The sequence below is a fragment of the Aplysia californica genome, unplaced genomic scaffold, assembly GCF_000002075.1.
Source record: "Aplysia californica isolate F4 #8 unplaced genomic scaffold, AplCal3.0 scaffold00290, whole genome shotgun sequence".
Taxonomy (NCBI): Eukaryota; Metazoa; Mollusca; class Gastropoda; order Aplysiida; family Aplysiidae; genus Aplysia; species Aplysia californica.
Genome location: NW_004797560.1, coordinates 912,543 through 920,458, shown reverse-complemented (window position 1 = coordinate 920,458; position 7,916 = coordinate 912,543).

Genomic DNA, 7,916 nt, shown 5'->3' with positions numbered 1-7,916 from the left:
GCGTACAGATTTATTAAGAGATCTGATCATCGGACAATCCGATGGAGAAAGTGATACGATGTACCGGAGATAAACGTTTTGTTCCCGTCACCGCCCGTCCGCTAGAAGTGATCGTTGTCTCAGTAACAAGAGCAGTGAGATGGTTTTGTACTCGGGCATGTTCTGAGAGCTGGCCGGATACTATTTTGTTCATGATATTAGATTTCTAGTTATTTCAAAATAATTTTATTTTGGCAAAAACAAAAAAAGCAAAAGACAAAAAACCCATTAAAAAAACCCAAAACAAAACAAACTCAAAAGCAAAACAGTTGGACAATGTTGGACTGGTAACTTTGATTGGATCTATTGTTTTTGTCCCCCCCCCCCCCCACCACCTTTTTTAGTGTTCACTTACTTTCATGAGCCCTCTAGTGGTCGTTCATATTACATGTATGTCCTTATGCAGTTGTGAGTGCCGTAAAACTCTTACTAAATCAAACAGAACCCCCTTTAGTGTACAAAAATTAAAAAGACACTACTCAACCAGCCTCTGTGGTGTAGTGGTTACATGTACCTGCTACGTCATCAAACGTAGAAGACCTGAGCTCTGATTTTCGTGTAGGGGGATTCTTTCTTTTTTCGAATATCTCAGTCTTTCTACAGGGAAGTTGTCTCTCATCCCGCGCTGGCCCTGACAGCCAGGGTGGCTCAAAGTCCGCCTCCTTAATGATCTAAATGTTTGTTGACTTTGACCCCCCCGCCCAAAAAAACAAAAAAACAAAACAAAACAAAACAAAAGAAAACAAACAAACAACCCCCCCCCCCCAAAAAAAAAATAAATAAATAAAATCAAACCCCAAAAAACAACAACAACAACAACAAAAAACGTTAATCATCGTTTGAAACAGTCTCTTCACCAAGACGCCTGCAGCTGAATTCCACGCTCTCTGTACATATATGCATCAGTATGATAGTATCTGCTACGCACAGGCTCTCAGAGTGGGGTTGGCGGGTGCTCTGGTGTGGTCTGCTCCTTCTTTCCAGTCAAACATAATATTATTGCCTTCATCTCTCCTTCTTTGCTCAGTAAGTTTCATCGTCATCCGGTGCCTTGTCCACTGGCGTGGGCGATCATGGACCTCCACTTCACTGTCTTGCGTTGCAGCTATGGTGTCTGTTGTTCTTGCTGCTCCCAGCAATGTTGTTATCTTGTCCAGTATTTTTTCCCTCTGTCTGCCTCTGCCTCTCTGTCCATCAAACTTGCCTGTTGTTACAATAATTAATCTCCAATGCTTCTTTCCGCATTGTGAGTCCGAAGAAATTTGCCTGTCGCTTTCGTATATTCGTCATAAGCTGTCTTCTGCTTTTTGCTTCAACCAAGACTTCTTCATTTGTTTTTCTAGCTGTCCATGTGACACGCAGCATGCGTCTTATGGACCACAACTCCGTACATGTATGTTTCTCTCTTCTAAAAGCTGTTATCTTCAGCCCTTATTATTATGACTTATTATTATGTATGATTGTTGTCAGTGCCGTAAACATCTTACTAAAACTTTTTTTAAAATTGAAAATATTTTTTAAAAACCCAGAAAAACAAAAAACTGAAGGATCTTTACATCTGGGATAGACATACGCGAAGAGCTGTGAAGTTTGTTGCCGTCAGTCGCAGCCCTCTAGTAGCGAGCAGAGCGGTTCATGTTTTTGTTTGTCCTTTGACTGACAGACACACTGCTGAAGTTTGAGCTTAAGAGTGGTGGATTCGGGAGATCTGCATCGTCTTCCACTTTCCTAAGTCTTATGTCCTCTCTCTCTCTCTCTCTCTCTCTCTCTCTCTCTCTCTCTCTCTCTCTCTCTCTCTCTCTCTCTCTCTCTCTCTCTCTGTGTCTTTGATTCTCTCTCTTTCTCTCTGTGTCTTTGATTCGCATTCTCTCTCTCTCTCTCTCTCTCTCTCTCTCTCTCTCTCTCTCTCTCTCTCTCTCTCTCTCTCTCTCGTTGCTTCAGTTGTCGCATCCAGTCGTCCTGCGCCTTTATGCACGGCTCTTCCCCACTTGTAACGGAATTGTGCAAGCCCTTCCTACTTCTATTGTTGTAGTTGTTGTTTTTGGTGGTGGTGGTGTCCTACTTCTGTTGTTGTTGTTGTTGTTGATGTTGTTGTAGTTGCAGCTACTGCTGCTGTTGTAGTTGTTGTTCTTGCTGTAGTGTAGTTATTGTTGTGGGGGAGGGGGGGGGGGGTTCTCTGTTTGTTTGGATGTTGTTGTTGTTTTTGTTGTATAACAAAAAATAAAAATAATAAAAAAATAAGTGAAGGCGTTTATACGCCCTTTTCGACACCATACTGACGACCAATCTTTGTGTAAGTTTTAGTTCTTCGTGTGGTGACTACGCTAGATGGCCTCAGGATGTCTTGGCGGGCTGGACACAACTCTTCATTCCCAACTCCTCACGTAGAGTAACCAAAATTTGGAGACATTAATATTGCGTTGTCATCAAAATCCCTAGCTTATCATAAAGGTTTCCAGAAAAAGTAAAGGAGGGTTGATTCTACGTGGTGACTTTGGTCGTGTTAAATTTCCTCTATCCTGTTTTACTATCAGACTTTCAAAACATTGGACAGATACGTGTCATGAAATCATGCGATCGTCAATTTTTGGGCAAGTGGAGTTATAGGTATCATCTGAAAGCTTGCTTTCAATGGAAAAAAATATCCTCCTATCCTGAATAAAAGTCAAGATATCTGCGATTGGATATGGGTTGGAACTGTCAGGCTGAGAGGGATACATCAGAGACACCGATACTAGATGTTTCCCCACTAAATGTGATCGAGCTCAGGTCTTCTGCAAGCGACAGACAAGCTCCTAACCGCTACACCACAGACACTAGTTTCACCCCCCCCCCCACCCCGGGGGCAGTGCTACTGACTGAAGTGTCTTTAGGCCATTCCAAAAGGGGGTGGGGGGGTATTACTATGTTCCTATGCTCAGTAGAATTGTAAATGGGCTGATTCATCAATGTCATGCTCATAACTGTACCTGAACTGCATACAGGGAACTGCTGCTTTTTCTTTCCTCATTCTTATTATCGTCATTTTTCCTCTATTTCCTTTGTTTGTTTGTCACTCTCTTGTGACCTGCTATTTCCGGGGTGCCTTGATGGTCAAAGCAGACTTTGTGCTGTTGAGGCTAGAGAGGTGAGCAGAGTAAGCCTGATTACCTGTATGGACTTCTCTGTTGACATCCACCCATTGACGGTCATAAGACATTATAATGCAGTTGCGAGCACCGTAAAACTACTAAAACAAAACAAAGTCTAGTTCTATGTGGGAGTCAATGCTGCAAGCTTTCATTGGGCGTTTGCAGCCAGTTTTTGAAACGCAGTGGGTGGTTGGCAGGTGCTCTGGTGTGGTTTGCTCCTCCTTTCCTATCAAACAACTATCGTCCGTATCTGTCCTCCTTCTTTTTGTGCTTGTTACTCTCTTGTAACACCTCGAATCTTCGGCACTTATATTACCTATTTCAGTAGCAAGTACCGTAAAACGCTTACTAAGACAGCTTCTGTTTTCTCCTACAACGTAGAAACTGTAGGTACCTCCACAAATAAGAGCTTGTCTCGGCCCCTGAGAGATCTACTATAACTTTCTTTTTTAAACTGCTATTTTTAAATTACATTGAAAGTAAAAAAGAAAGTTCTACCGTGCATCAGGGAAACGAATCTAGATCTACCAGTCCCGTACTTAGGAACTGTTTGTGAGGCATCGCGAAGAATCAAGCGCTCGTCAAAATAACGAAATCGAAGAAACAGGCATTTTCCGACAGTTAGGCAATTTTTATTGATTTAAAAAAATGATTTTTATTGATTTTATTTATTGATTAAAATTTTTAAAAATTTATTTCTTAAATTTATTTTAAATGTATTTAATTTTTTTTTCTTTTTTTTTTTTGGGGGGGGGGGGTCGATCCCTTTTATGTCCATACAAAAAGATATTTCCATGTGAATTTTACTGAAAGACATTAATTAATGGCACAAAATATATGTATGTCATTTTTCAGTTTTCAAGAAGTCTTTAGTTATTGGGGTACCAAACCTTGGCGGCCATTTTCTCGCTAATTTCACAATTGAAACCAGGCGACCTCACCTCCTTCACATCCAATCGCAGAAATCTTGACTTCTATTCAGGATAGAGGGATATTTTTTTCCATTGAAAGCACGCTTTCAGATGATACCTATAACTCCACTAGCCCAAAAATTGACGATCGCCTGATTTCACCACGTCATGACACGTATCTGTCCAACGTTTTGAAAGTCTGATAGACAGTAGAACAGGATAGAGGAAATTTAACACGAACAAAGTCATCACGTAGAATCAACCCTCATGTACTTTTTCTGGAAACCTTTATGATAAGTTAGGGATTTTGATGACAACGTAATATGTGAGACAGCGCGGTGGAATCAGGCTCTCGTCAAAATAATCAAAGTGAAGAAACTTGCATTTTTCGGCAGGTTTGTGAAGTTTTATAAAATTGTTGTTTTTTGGCTCAACACCTTTCATGCCCGTTAAAGTACTCATTTCTGTGAGGATTTTTCTTAAAAACGTTGATTAAATGAACAAAAAATGTTAATTTTCACTTACCACGGACTCTTAAGCTAAGGAAATAACTAACATTTGGTGGCCATTTTCTCACTAATTTTACCTCTGAAAACAGTTGACCCCACCTCCTTCATTGGCAAATATCTCGACTTGTCTTCAAGATAAATGGATATTTTTTCCATCGAAGTAAAGACAAGTGAACAAGCTTTAAGGTGACACCCATAACTCTACATGCCCAAAAATTGACGAGAGCCTGATTCCTCCACGCTGCCTCACATATTAATGTCTCCAAATTTTGGTCACTCTACGTGAGGAGTTGGGAATGAAGAGTTGTGTCCAGCCCGCCAAGACATCCTGAGGCCATCAAGCGTAGTCACCACACGAAGAACTAAACTTACACAAAGATTTGTCCACATCGCCATCATCAATATTTACTCATCATCATTATCATTTGTGTAAATCGTCAAACTTAAAAAAAAGGGTATTTATCCATTTTTACTTTATTCACATTATTTATACCAGTAGATCTAATTGATTTTGAAATTATTTTTTTTTAAATAAAAAAACAACAACTATTTTATCATTTCAAGAACATAATTACTCTGATACTGATATGTTAAATTAGAATGGCTCTTTTGGGGTCAGCAGTAGTCACGTCGAGCTGACATCTCTTCGAGCTCGAGATGGAAAAGCAAAGTTACAAAACATTAACCAAGGGACACAATTCAGTTTAAAACAATATGATGGTTTTTAACTCTTGGTTGCCTCCCTGTACCACCATGAAAGGGACATTATAGCTTCTAAAGTTATTTGCCAATACAATTTAGTAGTGTACATTGTATTATTATTATTTCGCTTTAAGACTTCTATCAGTTTGTTGACTGTTAGTTGGTTTTGTTGTTGTTGTTGTTGGTGAGGGTTTTTTCAAATCCGGATATTATATCATCCAGTATGTTAGTGCGTCTTTTATTTTTGTGTTTAGATAGAAGGAAGTAAGTAAAGACGTGAAATGTCTAACGGAGGAACAAAAAGTTCAGATCCGGTGGACAGAATATTACTCTGAACTGTACACCCTCAAAACCACAGGAGATCCACGAGTGCTCAATGTCTCCCAGTCACAAGACAATGACAAAAACAGCATCTTAAGAGAAGAGATAGTAGCAGCAGTCTCATCACTGAAGAAAGGGAAATCAGCTGAAATAGACAACATCAAAGCAGAACTAGTTCAAGCAGGTGGAGACTCGGTGATAGACATGCTACGGATAATCTGCAACAAGATCTGGCACACAGGCGAATGGCCAACAACATGGATTCAATCTTTGATCATCACCCTTCCCAAGAAAGGCAATCTTCAACAATGCCAAAACTATCGTACTACATTGTATTAGCCTGATTAGCCATCCTAGTAAAGTAATGCTTAAATTCTTTCTAAACAGACTGAAGCCACAAGCAGAGAAAACCATAGCAGAAGAACAGGCAGGCTTCAGGAAAGGGCGCAGCACAACTGAACATAGTATGTTCAACCTGATAATCATCATGGAAAAGTAGGCTACCTCCAACACCAACAGGAGCACCACGTATTTGAGGACTCCAAAAAAGTTTTTTTGAAATATGATCCTGTAAGGCAGCGTCCAGGAAAAAAGGAGCAGAGGCAGATCGAACAAGAGTTTGGAGGACAACATCAAGGAATGGACAGGCCTGGAACTCAAAGACATGCTCAGGAAAGCTGAACATCGGAAGGAATGGTGGAAGCTGGTGGCCAAATCTTCAAAAGCACCCCGACGGACATCCAGTTTTTTTTCTTTTTTTTTTTTTATAAAGTGTTTTACGGCGTTTCCAAGTGCATAAAACGGTCATATGGGTGCGCGGGACACACCTAACATTTTCAGTTGGTAGGAAATTTTTTGTTGCCCAGGTGGCGGCGGACGCCTAGTCTTATCGATTTTGGACAACCAAGGAATCTTGAACGTGCGCAACTTGCACACCGGGCCTCCGAGATTTTTCGCCTTTGTCCAAGAAGGCAAGGTGTAGATCTTTCCTCCCATAAGACCAGGGGTGTGGTTGAAAGATAACAGTAAGGAGCCAAGGAGTAACAGTAGAAAGGCTGCAGAAAAAGTTTGGAGCCCAGAGGAGGGGGCAAAGGAGGTGAGGGGGTAGGGGTAGAAAGTAGAGATGAAAGCAGAAGACAGAATATTGTTAGAGGGCAGGAAAAGAGCAGAAAGGAGAACATTTTTAGATAATAAAAAATTTCTAGAGCTATCCAGATTCGAACGCGGGACATATTGAATGAGAGGCAAACACCTTAACCTCAAGCCATGATAGCCCCCAAAAAGTGGTTTTTTTTTTGTTTTAGTAAGGTTTTACGGCGCTCACAACTGCATAAGGTCATATGAACGCAAAGGGGTTTATGTCAACAGAGAAGTCCTTACAGGGAATCAGGCTTACTCTGCTCACCTCTCTAGCCTTCACAAAGTCTACTTCGATCATCAGGCACCCTGGAAGTAGCAGTTCACAAGAGAGTGACAAACATACAGAAGTAGAGGAAAAACGACGATAGTAAGGAAGAGGAAAGAAAAAGCAGCAGTTCCCCCTATGTTGTTCTGGCACAGTACATGTATGAGCATGACATTGATAAATTTTATCAGCCCATTTATAATTCTACTGTGCATAAGAACATGTTAATATTCCCCCTTTGGAAATGGCCCAAAGACAATTCAGTCAGTAGCACTGCCCTGGTGAAGGACAGATAGTAGGCCCTATTTATCTTTGAATATAAAAGATGTAAAGCAAAAAAAAAAAAAAAATTAAATCGATACAAATTTTCCAAGGGAGGAAAAATGTCAGTTTCTTCAATTTCATAATTTTGACGACAGCCTGATTTTACCGCGATGACACACATACATACTGCCTTCATTACACCTGCATCTGCAGATTGTGGATTGGTCCGAACATCCATCTCCTCACCCACACAAGAGAATGATGTAACTATTGAGACAGTCATCATTGAATTGATGGACAAATAAGAGTGTTTTTTAGTAAGAGTTTTACGGTACTTGCAACACAAATGGTCAAAATATAAGTGCAGAAGAATAAAGGATTAACTATACTATAGTGTAACACACAGAGAAAAGAGGGAGGACAGCTAAGGGCAAAAGACGTTTGATTTTAAAGATGGAGCAATCCACACCAAAACACCTACCAAAAACTACCTGCACCAAGAATGTTCAGCATGCTCATGGGGACTTAACACTTTACCATCACAAGGCTCATAGAGTAAAAACCCTTGCCATCAAAGGATAAGGCATTTTGGGGAAAATCCAAAGAAATCCGGCGGTAAACATTGCCGATCGGC